General features: G+C 35.4%; 1 long non-coding RNA gene across 1 annotated transcript; it reads right to left on the bottom strand.

Moving 5' to 3' along the window:
- Positions 1-12,461: 12,461 nt before the first annotated feature.
- On the bottom strand, positions 12,462-13,160 carry LOC311290761. The gene is made up of 3 exons (XR_014627453.1): positions 12,941-13,160; positions 12,715-12,795; positions 12,462-12,603 (listed from the first exon to the last, which is right to left on the bottom strand). It is a non-coding gene; the product is annotated as an uncharacterized lncRNA (long non-coding RNA).
- Between the last annotated feature and the right edge of the window lie 3,697 nt (positions 13,161-16,857).

Raw genomic sequence — 16,857 nt, forward strand, 5'->3', positions numbered from 1 at the left:
CTGATTTTGTCCCCACCACTTTTTGAAAGCATTTGGTTAAAATGTTCTGAAAAATGAAGCGAACCAAGAAATGTTAAAGGTTTATTTATCAATTATCACTTAAAATACTACTAAAATCCATATTGCTATCACACGAGCCAATGGCAATTAAATGCACGGATGCATAGTCAGATTTATGATTCACGAACAGAAGATTGTATTTGACTTATGCTGCATACACATACGCAATGACAATTATGCCTACTGTAAATATAGAGTTACAACTATGATTAGAGTTGTTTGCATAAAATGCACCGTGAACATTCACATGTTTGCCCTGTGATAGGCTACGATTTATCTCCATAAATACTATTTTCTCAATTCTGCGCATATATTTTTACTTTCATCAATTGCTCGATCAATATTATCATCACATATTTTACATTTACATTTTTTACTGTAGGTAGGCTACCTGTAAACAATTTAATATAGGTTAGTTTGTGTATATTTTACACGTAGTACAATACTGTATACTGCTAATAAACACCAGACAAATAATGATTTATGAAACAGATCTATACTCATCTCACTTGCACAAAATAAATGCAGTAAAAGAAAGCATAGAAACGCATAGGTGAAATGCACTGAAAAGTATATGCATTTAAAGGGATACTCTACTTTTTTTGGAAAAAGGGTCTGGGGGTACCACTTTTAGCATAGCTTAGCATAATGAATTGAACCAGACAGGACCATTAGCATCTCTCTCAAAAAAATGAACAAAGAGTTTCGATATTTTTCCTATTTAAAACTTGACTCTTCTGTAGTTACATCATGTACTAAAACCGACGGAAAATTAAAAGTTGCGATTTTCTAGCTTGATATGGCTAGGAACTATACTCTCATTCCTGCGTAATAATCAAGAAACTTTGCTGCCGTACCATGAGTGCAGCAGGTGTAATGATATGACGCAGCGCCTGCCGCCTGATAATAGGCTACCGAGCTGGGGACTATTTTCAGGCGCTGCGTCATATCATTACGCCTGCAGCACCCATGGTACGGCAATGAGCCTATTTCCAAAAAAAGTGGAGTATCCCTTTAAAAATTTGGTCGGGTTGAAGTCATCCCTCCGGATCTTCTCACTCAGCCCGTACCGCAGCGTCAACGGGGAATGCATGAAAGCTGACTTCTCTGTTGTAACGTGACGAAACGGTACATAACGGCACACAACGATGAAGTGCTGAGGCTGTCACCCTCTGAAAGTCAAGTCGCCTCTCTTGAATCCTAAAAACACTCATTGTGAAAAAATATCTCTGTTGTAATGGAACTCGGTCACTGACTGTTGTCTCTCGCTCTCGCTGTCAGACTCAGATCACCAGAAGTTTTCACCGGAAGTACTGGCCCACACACTCAAGTTCGAACATCAACGGTCACCGTGCACGGAGCGAATTGACCCTTCGCAAAGCCACGCCCCGAACACGCAGATTTGCTACTGACCAATGTCAGTCTTATATTGAACTCTACGTTGTTAGAACGTGTTAGAAATTCCATGGGACTACCGCTCCTTTCCAGCTTCATGGATTTGCGCTCTGGCCTGAGCAGGAATGGATGGACATGATGTGCTACGTTCAGACCTCGAAGTGTTGGGGAGGAGGTTTCATTCATCCATGTATTAGCCAGCTAACATCGTTAGTTCTTCTTGACGTTTTAAAAATTTTCAACTTTAAGAGAAGATGTTGATCAACAGTACAGGTAGGGGAGTTTTTATATAGCATATATTTGCACTGTGATTGATTTAGTTAATTAGCCGATTAAGTAATTTACAGATCAATAAAAAAAAAAATTGGCTTTGTGTGTGTGTGTGTGTGTGTGTGTGCGTGTGCGTGTGCATGCGAGAGAGAGGGCCTGCGTGCCATCTTATAGTTTTAAAATAGTTTGGATTTTAGTTTTTTTTTTTTTTTTTGTGGCATACATAATGACAGTATTTGTCTGGCCTACGCTATGCCCATTTTTGATGCGCCGTTATTCAATATTTTTCCCGTCCTGCTGTAATGTTTTTTCATCAGATTTTTTGTCCCCACCACTTTTCAACACAAACTGACGCCCCTGCATATGTATGTCTATGTGAGTGGGTATATGGGTGTGTATGTTTGTAGGTATATATGTAAATATTCTACAATTACTCTGAATTACTTTTAACTGTTGCTATATGATTTGTGTGAAGGGATTTAAAGGCATGAACTACACATGTATCTTGCATATAAGTACCGTTTTGTTTTTGTTTTTTCTCTCCTTCCCTTTCTTTTCTACAAACTCATAATTGATTCCACTACCACAACTATATCTAAATTATAATTACATATATATATATATATATATATATATATATATATATATATATATATATATATATATATAAATGAAAAATCTAAATATGATTTTAATATGAATATATGAATTATTCTTTGTTCTCCTGGCTCCCCTTTTTTGTGTCTTGGTGAACTCATGCAAGATGCAGGATAGTGGAATGTGCACAATACAGAAATAAATCGATTCAACCAGGCAATAGCCATCTTAACTTCCCATTCCCCCCATTTTCACTTCCATCTCTTCTTTTCTACTTTTCTCTTCTATCTGTCCCCATCTATATCCCTTCTTCCTTGCATACTGTATATATATATTTTTTTACAATAAATAATAAATGATAGCAATAACATCACACAAGCTCTACTTTACAAAAACACATTCTGGAAGGAGAGACGTGCAAGGTGTCTATGTATATATATGTATGTAGATGTGAATGTTTGTATGCATGTAAGTGTGTATATGTGTATATATGTGTGTATGTGGAGATATGTATGTTCATCCATATTGCTTTATGTATTAGGTTGTTTTTGCATGTTTGTTTATTTGTTTACCCATTGGTTTTCTTTCGTATTATGCATTCTTTTCTTGCTTTCCGTCATTTTCTCTTGTCGTATTTGTCTGATACTTGCTTTTTCAACATTATATATATGTCTGTATTTGGTTTTCTTGTTATCTTTATGTACTTATCAGTATTGTATTGTTTGCTTAATAAAAAATAAAATAAAAAAATGGCATACAACAACTAAAATAAATAAATAAATAAAATTCAATTAATTAATAAAAACAATAACCGTAGCTGCATTTGATCTGTTTGTCAGTTTCTGACACTGTAATGTGAAGTTTCTCAGTCCTGATGTGTGATGATAATGTTTTCCAGCAGGAGGCGCAAAATATATATTATTGAAGATTATTAGTAACAGATTGACTAAACAAATCACTGAACAAGCTCTGGTTAAAAAAAATAATAATAATTAATAAATATATTTATATCGTGTGCTTCTAGTGTTCTGTAAACACCGAAAATAGTTTTGGTTTTTTTAGCTATAAGTGTCTCACCAGAAACAAACCCAACATACTGTAGTTCCAGGAAAAAAAAAATATGACTAAATATTTATGAATAATTAAAATCAGAAAACGGTTTAGATTTATTCATTTATTAGTGGTAGTTATTAGTCTATTTTCCACGTTTAATTAGAGTATAGATCTATTAAATTAATGGGAAAATAATCTTGCACCGTTCGAATTATTCGTCATGAATAGGTGCTCTCGGTGTGTTAGTTGTGTTGTTATAAGGTAATGCTGGCATTTTAATCTAATATATGTTGACTGCTTTGGTAAACCGAATTGATAATTATTGTCATGTTTGCATGAGTTTTAAATTGGGAATTTTCCAGGAAGTTATGTACAGTAATTAACTGTATTGTTTTTTAATTGTATATGCTTCAATTAACTTGTGTACGTGCCATATTTGATTGTAAATGTGCCATGTGTGTGTCTTTACAGGTTTGTTTATTTTGAGTCTATATGTTTAATGATGTAAATAAATAATAAAATAACTACAAATAACCTTTATAACCCTTTTTTTTGTACTGGTGGTGTAAAGGAATACAAATATTATCCTAGTGCATGTTTAATCATATTTTATTAAATGATTTGTTAATGCATTATTTTGTCATGACTTTACTTGCCCAGTCAACACTTTAATCTAACAGTGATCTCACCATGTGGTCACAACGTCATCAATGTGAGTCACAGTGAGCTAAAAGTGTAACTCTAAAAGTGTAACTCACAGCGCACTCTCTGTGGCCACAATATGAGCTCATCCCAGATAGAAATGTTGTTGTTCTATCAGTGTTGTTATGTTCTTGTAATGGTTTCTGTAGATCATTTTATTTTGTTACCAGAATGTTCTCCTAAAGGAAGGATAACACTCTCTAAAACATTTTAAACATGTTTAGTCCTAACATTGATAGAACATTATCCCCTAACATTCTTATAAAGTTTTAGCGGGAAGTTTCCCAGCAGACACAGGACTGCACCTCTTAAAAGAGGTTTAGATGTCGAAGTTTGTTTGAACGTAATAGTTTGGTTTGGTCACCGTTATGGTGATCAGTGTTTGCTTTAGTTGGGCTCTTTGGCCTTGACTATTTGATGTAAGTTTTTCTCTGGCTGCTATAAGTGTTTATTATAGCAAGAGAAAATGTGATCAAGTATGCTGGCTACTTGTTGATCATAATGTGACGGTCTGACTTCACCCAGGGACTAAATCTTAAAGGCTGTCTTAAAGCCTCCTGTCCACTATCTAGCCGGGATCATTTAGATGCAGCCTTGGCACTTCACCAGGTGAGGGCGCTGTTACTGTGGTTCAGTGCTTCACCAAAGCTTCATTTGCCCATCACTACCACCAGTGTTTTAATCAGAAATTATTTAGTATTAGTATTTATTATAAAAAACAAAAACTGTGCACAATAAGATTTAAACGCCTTCAACGAGACAAACACAAACCTCAAGAATCAAAGTGTGAATCTCAATAACGGTGACATGCTTTATGCAGCAATGCATTCTGGGTGCATCATACAAAACTAATCAGTGGCTCCCAGAATGCATTGCAGCATGAAGCACAACACCATTATAGAGATTCACGCGCCGATTCTTGAGGTTTGAGTGTGTCTAATGGCGCTTTTCCATTACCAGTACCAGCTCGACTCGACTCGCCTCAACTCGGCTCGGCTCGCTTTTCGCTCCGTTTTCCATTGCAGATAGTACCTCCACAATAGTACCTGGTCGTCATAGCGACGCCGCAGGAAACTGCCCTGACTTAATCTCTTACGCGAGACACACCCGCTACCTACACACACAGGACAATGGAGGAAATCGAGTGTATGCTGTTTTTGGATGTTTTTTTTTTTGTTTTTGCTTTTTTTTTTTCAGGATAATGCATCTGGCGCGTGCAATGATGACGCAGTGAATAGTGACGATTCTCTCTGACCAATCAGCAGTCTGCCATGATTTCACGTCACATTTTAGTATCGCCTCAGCTCGCCTCAGCCCGCTTAGAACCTCGCCGGAGGTGGTACGAAAAAAAGTACCTGGAAGCAGGTACAGGTACAACTTTTACACAGTGGAAAACCAAACAGAGCCGAGTCGAGCCGAGCCGAGCCGAGCCGAGGCGAGCTGGTACTGTGTAGTGGAAAAGCGCCATAAGTGAAGCAGGAGATACAAAATATTTAGTGTTTTTTATACACTTTTTTTTTATTATTACAAAAATGTTGGATGTCATCCTATAGAAACATTACTATAATCAATTATATGAAATTAATAACACATTTGAAAGTCTAGAAGAGATCAGCTGATCAGAACACAACATGATGATTATATCATTATCGTCATCATCAAGAAGATGACATCACCTGATCACATTTTTCTCTTACTGTTCTTGCCATAACACACAGTTCCAGCAGCCAGAGAAAAACTAACATTAAAACATCAAGAGTCAAACTGACCAACTAAAGCAAACACTGATCACCACAATGGTGACATCAAACCAAACTATTATTTTCAATAAATCATCATCAACTAAACCTCTGTTATTTGAGATACAAGAAGTATTCAGCCCAGTTCAGTTGTTGTGTGACTTTTCCAGAAGTCAGAGAACGGAGGTGCAGTCAGGGTACTTCTTATTCCTTCTTAAAGCGGCAGTTTGATTTGGTTTATCCATAAATGTTAATGAATGCATTAACTATCAAACATGTACTAACATGTAGTTAAGGCTGCCGTTATTCATGCATGAATCCATAATGACTCCATCGTTCATGCTTTGAATTATCATTAGTATCAAACTATTATTATTTATCAGAGAGCTGTTCAAATCACTGACACACTCTTAATATGAAGATAATTCTTCATCATCAGATGTTTGAGTGACACTATGTCCAGTATCAGGAATAATACAGTATGATCTTTGTGTATCAATACACAACTCTGAGATCACAACGTGAATGTGTGCAAGAATAAACTGAGCATGTTCAAATGAACTCTTTCCAGACTAATTCCACTAAATGTCTTTAGAGAAAATACAGATGTCTTTACCTGTGAGAAGTGAAGAGAGAATGATCAGTCCCAGCAGACACAGATCACACTTACCAGCCATTTTGTGTTTCTGTCAGTCTTTCTCTTCATTATATATAGTTACAGCTCTTCCTTTAAACATCATCAGCTCCTCCTCTGGTTGGTTACTTCCTCTGATCTCATCATCTGAGTGTTTAGTCCTGACTCTATGACACAGCTGAAGAAGCGATCAGAAAGATCTCTGGTGTAAAACTGTGTTGAGTTTGAAAAGCTCTGGATCAGAAAGTGAACTGAACTGTACAGTGGCGTCCAGAAACCAACCAAGTCCATAAAGAAGTATTATGTTTGACACTGAACAAAGTGCTTTGAATGAACCGTTCCACACAAATCAATACAAACATATATTTATCCTCTCATTAGCTGTTTCCATCACCCTGTTTTTATGCATATTTTGAAGTATCGCATCAGAAATGAGTGATGGAAACGCAAAATTTCTAAACTTTACGGTTGGATGGAAACCCAGCTATTGTAGCTACTGATTATTTGTCAGAGAAAACATTTCAGCATAATGAAATACAGTTATTTTTAAGTGACCCAATACAATGTATTTTTTACACTTTTTTTTCCCATCACATCACTAACACATTGTGTTGCTGTATGTGTGTGTGTACCATGAAGCTTTTATTAGGCTACTAAGTTTGTGCTTGTGAAACCACAAATTCACAACCTCCAGAAGAGTTGCACTGACAGATGTGTCAAGATCACACTTCATCTATATATACACAGCAAAAACTCCAGTGTTAAATTAACTCTCCTGGGAATTTATCTTAGACCACACTCAAAAGTGTTAAAATACTCTGTGGCTATCAGGGACAATTATTGAGCATATCACTCTCTAAAGAGCATCTTTAGCCAGTGGTTGTTTTACAGCCCCGCACCAATGTGTGTGTCCATATAGTTATCGAAGTCAGTCACACCTCGACTTTCTTCCAAATAACGCACATTTCATTCATAATATTATAAATACAGGCCTCTATATTTCCTGCACATTTTTGATTTTCTGAATGGTCTGAATGGCTAATAAAAATAGGTAATACAAAACGATTACTTGGTCACCACCACCAAGGTGAATTGGTTTAGTCTTGACTTCTGGATGTGACTCGTCGTGAGTGACAGTTGTTATGGGGGGGATCAGGGGAAATCTGTTGATTGTCGATGTCGAGTGCCAAATAAGAGATGGACAAGAAAAGTCAAAGCCATCAGGTGCCCAATTTAGAAACGAGCGAAAGATAAAGGTATGCAATGCAACTATGTTTTCTCTGTATGATTACGGTATCCATGTCATGAATGAAGGGGCAATATTAATTGTTGGGTATAACTCTTATTTGTTAGCCTTTTTGCTATGATTCTTTCTATGCTTAACAATAATTCGGTTTTAACTCAAACACGAGATCTAATTTCACCATAATATTGTTCTTTGCAACAAAACTGTTACAAGTTCAGTTATTACACTGAAAAAAAATGCTTTTCTTACTTAGTATTTTTGTCTTGTTTCCAGTCCAAATATCAAACATTTCTTAAATAAAGATGCATAACGTTATTTTACTAAAGTAGTAAATTGACATAAGATATTAAGTCTTGTTTTCTGGGGAAATAAATAGTATTGGGGGCGCTCGAAGGGGGTCTCGCCCAGGGTGTAATTCAATGTAGAACCGCCACTGCTCACGATATATATCGCCCAGCCCTACTCAGAACCTTCAAAGGATGCTAGGCCTCATGGCCTCGACATCGACAGTACTTCTGCTGGCTCTGCTGCATTGCGCCCCCTGCAGGACTGGCTGAAACCCCAACATTCTATAGTATTCCTGCTAGAAAAGTTGTTTGTCCATGATAAACCTGTGATATTACTTGCATACTAGTCATAATCTGAAGATATAGTACACATGCAAGACAAGGCTTTAGTGGTGACATGTTGATATACAAGGTAAATTGCTACAGTCAGTCATGTTATGTGACATCAAATACACTTGCTGTATTACATTTAACATTTATTCACAACACATACCATGACTGTTCACAAACATCTCTATACCCTACAAACTAGGGTAAAAGCACAATAACACAAAGAATGAAATGGCAACTATATATGAAGACAATACTTTTATTAGTTTAAATTAGTAACAATTGTGTACATGTTAAGACTGCTAGGTTTTCGGTCATTTGAGAGTTTGTTGAGAGTCCACATCAGGGAATGCACATCTCAACTTTCCTGCAAGTGAAAATAAATAGTACAGCGTAGCTGAATTCCACTGCATAGTATAATAGAGGAATCATTGGTAATGGGTCATAAATCAGAAAAATTAATTTTCAATAATTCTACAGTTTAGAGAAATTTCTTTACTCCATAAACAATTTTCAGGTTTATGTGTTTTTTTGTCCCTACAATGATTTTCTAATATTGTACAATACTGGTTCCTGACAAATCCTAACCCTCACTGATATACAATTAGTTAAAACAATTATTTAATGCAATCTGCAATTTTGGGCCGAAATCTAGGCTGAGATGTGAGAAGTGAATCAGCAAGTGATTTCTTTTTGTGTGTGATAAAAGTCATGAATTTAGAGAGCATGCTAAAATACCATGTAACAACTTTACAAAACAACTTTAATGTGTACAATTAAAGTACACATTTAAAATACATTTTGGAGGGGAATTAAAAAAAAAAACGTATACAGTTTATTTTATTAAAACACTTTTGGATGTCATACTGTAGAAACATTACTATAATCAATTGTATAACAACCGCCTCGCTCTACATTATCCCGCTTATTACATGGCTACCTACCAAGTAAATCAATAATTTGACACAAAATATTGATTTAAAAAGGAGTTTATTGATTTAAAAACGATTGAATTGCTTCCGCTAAAGAAAATAGTCCGTTCCGTCTCTACGGTTAGAATCCTGCGTCCATAGCAACGCTCTGTTTTTCATGGCAACAGTGTGTTATACTTCGCAGCGGTCTGTTATCAAGAAATAACACACTGCATTCTACACTGGAATTCAACCAAGCCATGTAATAAAGTGAATGTAATGTAGGCTATGCAATATATTATGTGCAAAAAGGTGGTTCAAATCACATTCCATTCTAACAATGTAGCATTACAATCTAAAAGTAAAAATAATGCTTTTGTTTTTAAATTGATTAAATTAGTCTGCATTTGATTACCCCATTATGGGCACTTTCATAAAAATCTACTTGTAGGTTTAAAATTCCACATATGGCACATTTATTGTCTCCAACAACAAATATATTTAGCAATATGTATATTTTAGTTCTCCGTCTGTTTGTTTGCATGCGCGCGGCGGCGCTCTTAAGCTTGAATTTTAGTGGAGATTCACTTGCAGAAGGTACCATTCTTGTACTTACAAACTTTCCAATGCCTTGTTTTATGAGTACAAAACCTATTTGTACTACTGTAGAAGTTTGCCACCATTCTGGGGATTATTAGTGGGGTAATTTACGAGATACATCAGAGGATCCATTAGTACTTGCACTAAGCCATTCAGCTGATATCTCTAAATAAGCTCTAACTTTAATAATGTTTGATCAAGGGATAAAAGGCTTCTGGGGGGAGTTTGGCTCGAGGTCATGGTGCAAAGGACCCTAGGTTGATTTTACTCCGAAACATCCCTTTAAGGGGTAAAATATATATACATTACAAATGCAAAAAGAGGGAATGTAAAAATAAACGTTAAACATTTGTATCTATATATGAAGACTTCAGATGCAAAAGCCTCTAAGAGCCACCTGAAGTTTTCCAGAATGATCGTTTTTATCAAGCTTGTATGTTTATGTTCAGTTATTTCACTTTAATGGCAATGAAAATTACCTATTAATTGTCATTAAAGTGAAATAACCGAGATATACCTAAATATATGAGCTTGATACAAATGTCAGATGGCACTTAGAGGCTTTTGCATCTGAAGACTTCATATATATAAAAGTTACTAAATAGTTGCAAAATATATACAAAAAAATATTATAATGAAGAAAACTTGGTAACACTTTAGAATAATGGTCAGTAGTTAACAAGTAGCTATGCAGGAAGTAATAGGTAGTACTGCATTAACACCGAACTTAATATTACTATTAACTAATATGGAAGCAATATTAACTAAGCAGTAAGTAATATCTAATTTAGTACAAAGGTAGTTCCTTGGTAGGTATTTGATTATTACTAAAGAAATATATCCTCATTGAGAACTACTTGTGAACTAAGAAAGAATAACCAATTAATTACTAATCACAAAAGTCTAAAAAGTGAACAATTGTGTTTTTTTTTTTTTTTTTTTTACTTTTAACATGGTCGTAACATTTCAGAAGCTTGTGCCTCAAATGGGTTCTTTGTGGAAACCAGTTTATGAATATTATATCCCCCCAAATACATTAGCTACAGGTTGAGATTGTGACTACTACTCTTGCCAAAGGATGGACGTATGTTCTCTGTTTATTTAAAAATTAAACATAGAATAATTCTAATAATGATAATTTGTTTAAAATTGTAAATAATTAGGAAGTGATGCTGACACTCTCATGATTGGATTAGTTCACTATTATGAGCTCTATTGAGTGTCAGTTCAATATGTCTCAGACTCCAAAGACCTACCTTTATGTTACAGTAGCCGCCTGAGGAGGACTTCTCTTTAGGATATGAATATAAACATTGATGTTCTCTCGTCAAAAACCATTTGCATCCTTAATGAAGAAATTGGCTGCATTTGTTGCGATAAGTGCAAAACCACATCTTCCAGATTACAGTGTTTGTTAGAATATTACTAGTGCCTCACAGAAATTTATGCATGTACAGTATGTGTCAAATATAAAATTAAATAACTTGTATTACTTGTGAAAAACGTTAACTCCTCACTAATTACTCAAGCATTACCTTGTCATCCCGCAGGAACTACTAGTGATGTGGCCCATTATTTTAAAGTGAAAAACATGTTAACTCCTCACTAATTACACAAGCTTTACCTTGCGTTAAGGTAACACAAGCGTTAACTACTAGTGATATAAAGTGTTTTTCACTTTAAAATAATGGGCCACATCGCTAGTAGTTCCTGCGGGATGACAAGGTAATGCTTGAGTAATTAGTGAGGAATTAACGTTTTTGAACAAATTATCATTATTAGTATTATTCTATGTTTAAGTTTGAAATAAACATAAAACATACGTCCATCCTTTGGCAAGAGTAGTAGTCACAATCTCAACCTGTAGCTAATGTATTTGGGGGGATATAATATTCATAAACCACAAAGTTACTTGTTTCCACAAAGAACCCATTTGAGGCACAAGCTTCTGAAATGTTACGACCATGTTAAACGTAAAAAAAAAAAACACACACAATTGTTCACTTTTTAGACATGTTACTTTTGTGATTAGTAATTAATTGGTTATTATTTCTTAGTTCACAAGTAGTTCTCAATGAGGATATATTTCTTTAGTAATAATCAAACACCTACCAAGGAACTACCTTTGTACTAAATTAGATATTACTTACTGATTAGTTAATATTGCTTCCATATTAGTTAATAGTATTAAGTTCGGTGTTAATGCAGCACTACCTATTACTTCCTGCATAGCTACTTGTTAACTACGGACCATTATTCTAAAGTGTTACTGAAAACACAAACAAACAACAATAACAAACAAACAACCCTTACAATTGCCTTAAATTTATGATATTAAAACTATATCAATAGACATGTGAGACTAAAGCATTAAAGAACACCCTCTCACCCCCTCCCCAACCCCCCAATCCGCCCGGCCCACCCTTCATCTCACATCTGGAGCCGGGCCTGCTTGTGACTCACATTGTGATCATATGGAGAGATCACTGTGAGATCAACGTGTTGACTGGGATGTTAATAAAGATAAATCTGGCCTTTTATTTGTAAAAAACAAACAAAAAAAAAAACACATTTTAATCTAAACTCTGTGTCACTCTTTCTTCAGGATGATCAGAGTTTTTTCTTTGTTTTCTGAGAAGAAGAAAATAAAACGATGAACAATCCTCTGTAAGTTTTTGCTATTGTAAATATTGTTGCAGATTTGCTCAAAACTCACCAGTATTTTATTGTAATATTGCAGGCATCTCTATTTCCTCTGGGTGCTTCGAGTCCTTCCTCCCTGCAAAACAAAAGCATTGACTGACCTCTCGTATGTGTTTTTATCATGATTGCAGATTGTTCCAGATCAGATGAGTGTGAATCATCAGATTGTGTGCGGCTCAAAACTCACCAGCTCTTCTTGCACAGATGATCTGAAGAAGAATCACAGTAGGAGCAGCAAACACTGCGATCTCAACAATAATCACAATCACTGCAGGAAACATGAGAGGAAGAAGAGAAACTGTACATGACTGAAGTCAAGGGTATTCAACTATCAACAGTTATTGATGAAGCTTTTACAGACTGACTGATAGTTTAATGTTATAAAGCTGTCAGTATAAATGAACGTGTCGTACCTCTGTATAATGATCCAGCAGTCACACTGACTTCAGTTTCTCCTGGATCTGTGGATCACGTCTGTTAGTTCAGTTCAACACATAATGCCACATATACACAACATCATCAACACATAATACTGGAGCTTCACATCACAGAAATGATGGATATGTGCACGAGTCTGCCATCATTATCTTCTTACTTCAATCTCAAGGTGTCAGGAGGAGAAAGACTATCGCCATTGACAAAAAAAAATCTATTTTATGCTTTATTCATTCATAGATATTCATGTTATAACTTATAAGTGAGTTTCTAGCACACTTGCATTTCTAAGTTTGCAGAAACATTGAAATGTGGAATATCTATTTACTGACGGCATCTAAAACAAAACTTGTGTAGAAGCTGCTGCTGTAGTTCGTTCACACACACCTGGATTCAGAGAGTTTGCTGTGGTGTCTGGAGTCAGTGTTGTTGCTGTAGTTGATGTTACAACTATTAAAAACAAGATTGAAACAGAAATATGATTACATAATGTCAAGGCATTTCTTTTACAAACTGCTGTAGTCTAGAGAAGCTCATCAGTGTGACGCTCAGTTCTGGTGCTGGGATGACATCCTAACATGGGATGAGTTGTGTTCAATAAATCCTCACTATGATTTTATTAATTTATCATGTGAGTGGTGTGAGTTACACTAGCTGTATATTATGATTATTTTGCATCAGACAACAGACTGTACAAGACCGGTCATATGTATCAAAACTCACTGACAAATCTGACTAAAGAGCTTTTTTTGATGATAATATGTGTGATGATAAAGCAGTCTGTGAGAGCCAGTGCAAACCACTGAAGCGAGAGACTGATGATGTGTGACAGTGATCATGTGATCATGAACCTTGTGTAGAAGCTGCTGCTGTAGTTCGGCTTGATGTCTTCTCAGAGTTTGAGCTTCTGACTGGAGTCAGTGTTGTTGAAGCGACTGGAGCTGCAGAAGATGAATGTTCAGACGCATCAGGACATTAACATCATATTTTCATATTGATCATGACATGCAGTTTGTGTTCAATCATCACAGCTTACAGTGGCAGTAGTTGAGAAGAGAGATGTTACTGTATCATTTATTCCTGGTTTATATGAGAGTGAAACACAGTGAGCTGCTTCCCATAAACCTTCAGCTTTCCTGAATCAATGACATTATTAAGCCTTAGAATTCCTCAAACTGCATACAAATCCTTACAATTCCCAATATTGACCTCCCTCATGGGTCATACATGAAATATTGCATAAATCAGAAGAGTTCAAAAGGAATCAAAAGGATTTTACATGACTTTGACCTCTAATATTATACAATTGCCAAACGTATGAAGCCATCAGAAAGAGTAGAGCCAGTGTGTGAAAGTTTTCACAAATCTGTCTGAAAAGAGTGTTTTCTCACCTGAATACTTGACAGTGTATCTGACTGAGGTCTGGAGTTGATTTCCGTGAGTAAGCTGACATCTCCACTCTCTGTTGTCATCTTCATTCAGGAGTGTTGTAGTCAGAGTGATGATACAGTGATATTGATCTGATGATGATGATAATATCTGATATCTGGAGTCTGTCTTCAGATCAACACCAGCCTGATTCACCCACAACAGCTCAAATCCCTCATAACTGACCCGATCATCACAGGAGAGTCCAGTATAATATGAATACAACTGACAGGAGAGAGTCACAGAGCGGCCTGGACTGATCTCAGTCTGTGAGGATGAAGATGATGATGATGATGATGGAGACACTGAAACTGAACACAAGACACAAATCACAGACTCTTCAATCATCATCTGAGTTTAAAAGGAGAATCTGCCCTTTTTAAATTGACCAGATAATCATAAACTTACCATGAAGAACATGCAGATAAACACGTGCATCAGTTTCTGGTCGGTGTTGTTGTCCGTTCACATATTGTCTGCAGATGTATAATCCATAATCTTCTTCTGTGACGCTCTTGATGTTCAGAGAGCAGTCAGACTCCAGACTCAGTCTCTCATGTCTCTCTGTGTCTTTATTCTTTATCCCTCCATTAATCAGTTCAACTCTCCCTGAATGTCTGAAGCTCTTAGAGTAGGTCCATGTAGTTTTAGATTTGCAGTCAGAAAGAGCATTATTACAGGACAGACGCACATTTTCACCAGAACTGATGAACACATGATCATAATCCACTCCACTGATACCTGAAACACAGTATATCGCAGTGATCATTATGATATTAATAAATGAAAAAACATAAACCATACCAGCATAAAAAGCAGAAGATTCGAATCATACAGTCTTTTTCCGGTCTTTGATAGTTAATGCATTAATTAACATTTATGGATAAACCAAATCAAACGCCTCTTTAAGAAGGAATAAGAAATACCCTGACTTTGAAACAAATGTAAATAATGTAATATCATCATATCTTGAACTCTTGATTTCAGCTTTGTCATAAACATTACTGGACGGCACAGGATTAGTTGATCCTCCTCTTCAACCGTAGAAAATACACTAATAACTGACCTTAAAAGCTCTTTATCTGTTCTGTGTTTCTCTCTTTCCTTCAAACTCACCCTACTGTGACTTATGCACAGCTAAATACAAAATAACAATTCAAAACCCACAAAGAATATTTGTGGAACAGTTCCCAAAGGAAGGAGCAAAACTCAGGGAAGGTTTGCTGGGATCAGTAGTTCACTCTCCATCCAGACACAGTCGTGATGATACTGTACTTCTGTTCTCTGACCACACAACATCACTGAGCTGAGCTGAACACTCGTTGTGTGTTTGATAGTAAGTTTATGATCAATCATGAGCTGAGTTTGGGAAGTAGTTAACAGTGAATTTGATCATGATTAGGGCCCTCTCAAGTAAAGTCATGACAAAATAATGCATTAACAAATCATTTAATACAATATGATTAAACATGCACTAGGAGAATATTTGTATTCCTTTACACCACCAGTACAACAAAACAAACAAACAAAAGAGAAAAGATAAGGTTATTTGTAGTTCTTTTATTATATTATTAACATATATTAGAGTAAAATGCCAGCATTACCGTAGCAACACAACTAACACGCCGAGAGCATCTAAAGTGAAGATATTTTAAGTTGAGCTAAATAGTATTCACCTCTTCTATTTTTGACAGATTGTGGAACATCTAATGCAAGAGCTGAATACACTAAGCGTCACAACCTTTCAGTTTTGGATAATAATATTCTTCCTTTTAATGATCTCTCATTAACCATGAGTTCAATCAGGCCTATACGAATGCTTACTGGTTTTAAATGTGTTTGTTTGGGAATAAAGGCTACATTTAATCCACAGCACATCTCAACATTATCCTACTGTAAGATATAGAACAAAATCAATTTCAAATAAAGTTAAAGATGTTACATATAAGGCCATTCATTTGATTTATCCAGTGAGAAGAGCTCAAGAGTTTTTAGAGACTAAATGCAACTTTTGTAATTTAGAAGAAGAATCCATAAAACATTTATTTTATGAATGTATATTGTTTTGGATTGATATTGAATATCTAACATTTAAATTCACAAAATCAAATATTCGACTGTCTGGTAAAGATATAATTTTGTTGAATAAAAATAAGAGTTTTGAGCAAAATGTGGAGATTAACTTAATAATTATGTAAAATACCACAAACAGAAATGGACCAATAATAAACCTAACATTATATTATTTAAGCATTATATTGAGGACCTAAAAAAAAAAAAAAAAAAAAAAAAAAGTGAACGGATGTATATCATTTTTGAATCCTTTTCTTTTTAGAATTTTTTTATAAATTTTCCACTGTATAGTTTTTCTTTTTTTCTTTTTTCTGTTGTTTCCTTTGATGCTGTAATGAATGTAATAGATAACAGTTGAACACACTGATCCTCTGATATGTGTATGTTGTTCTTG

The sequence above is a fragment of the Rutilus rutilus genome (genome assembly GCF_951802725.1).
Source record: "Rutilus rutilus genome assembly, chromosome: 1".
Taxonomy (NCBI): domain Eukaryota; kingdom Metazoa; phylum Chordata; class Actinopteri; order Cypriniformes; family Leuciscidae; genus Rutilus; species Rutilus rutilus.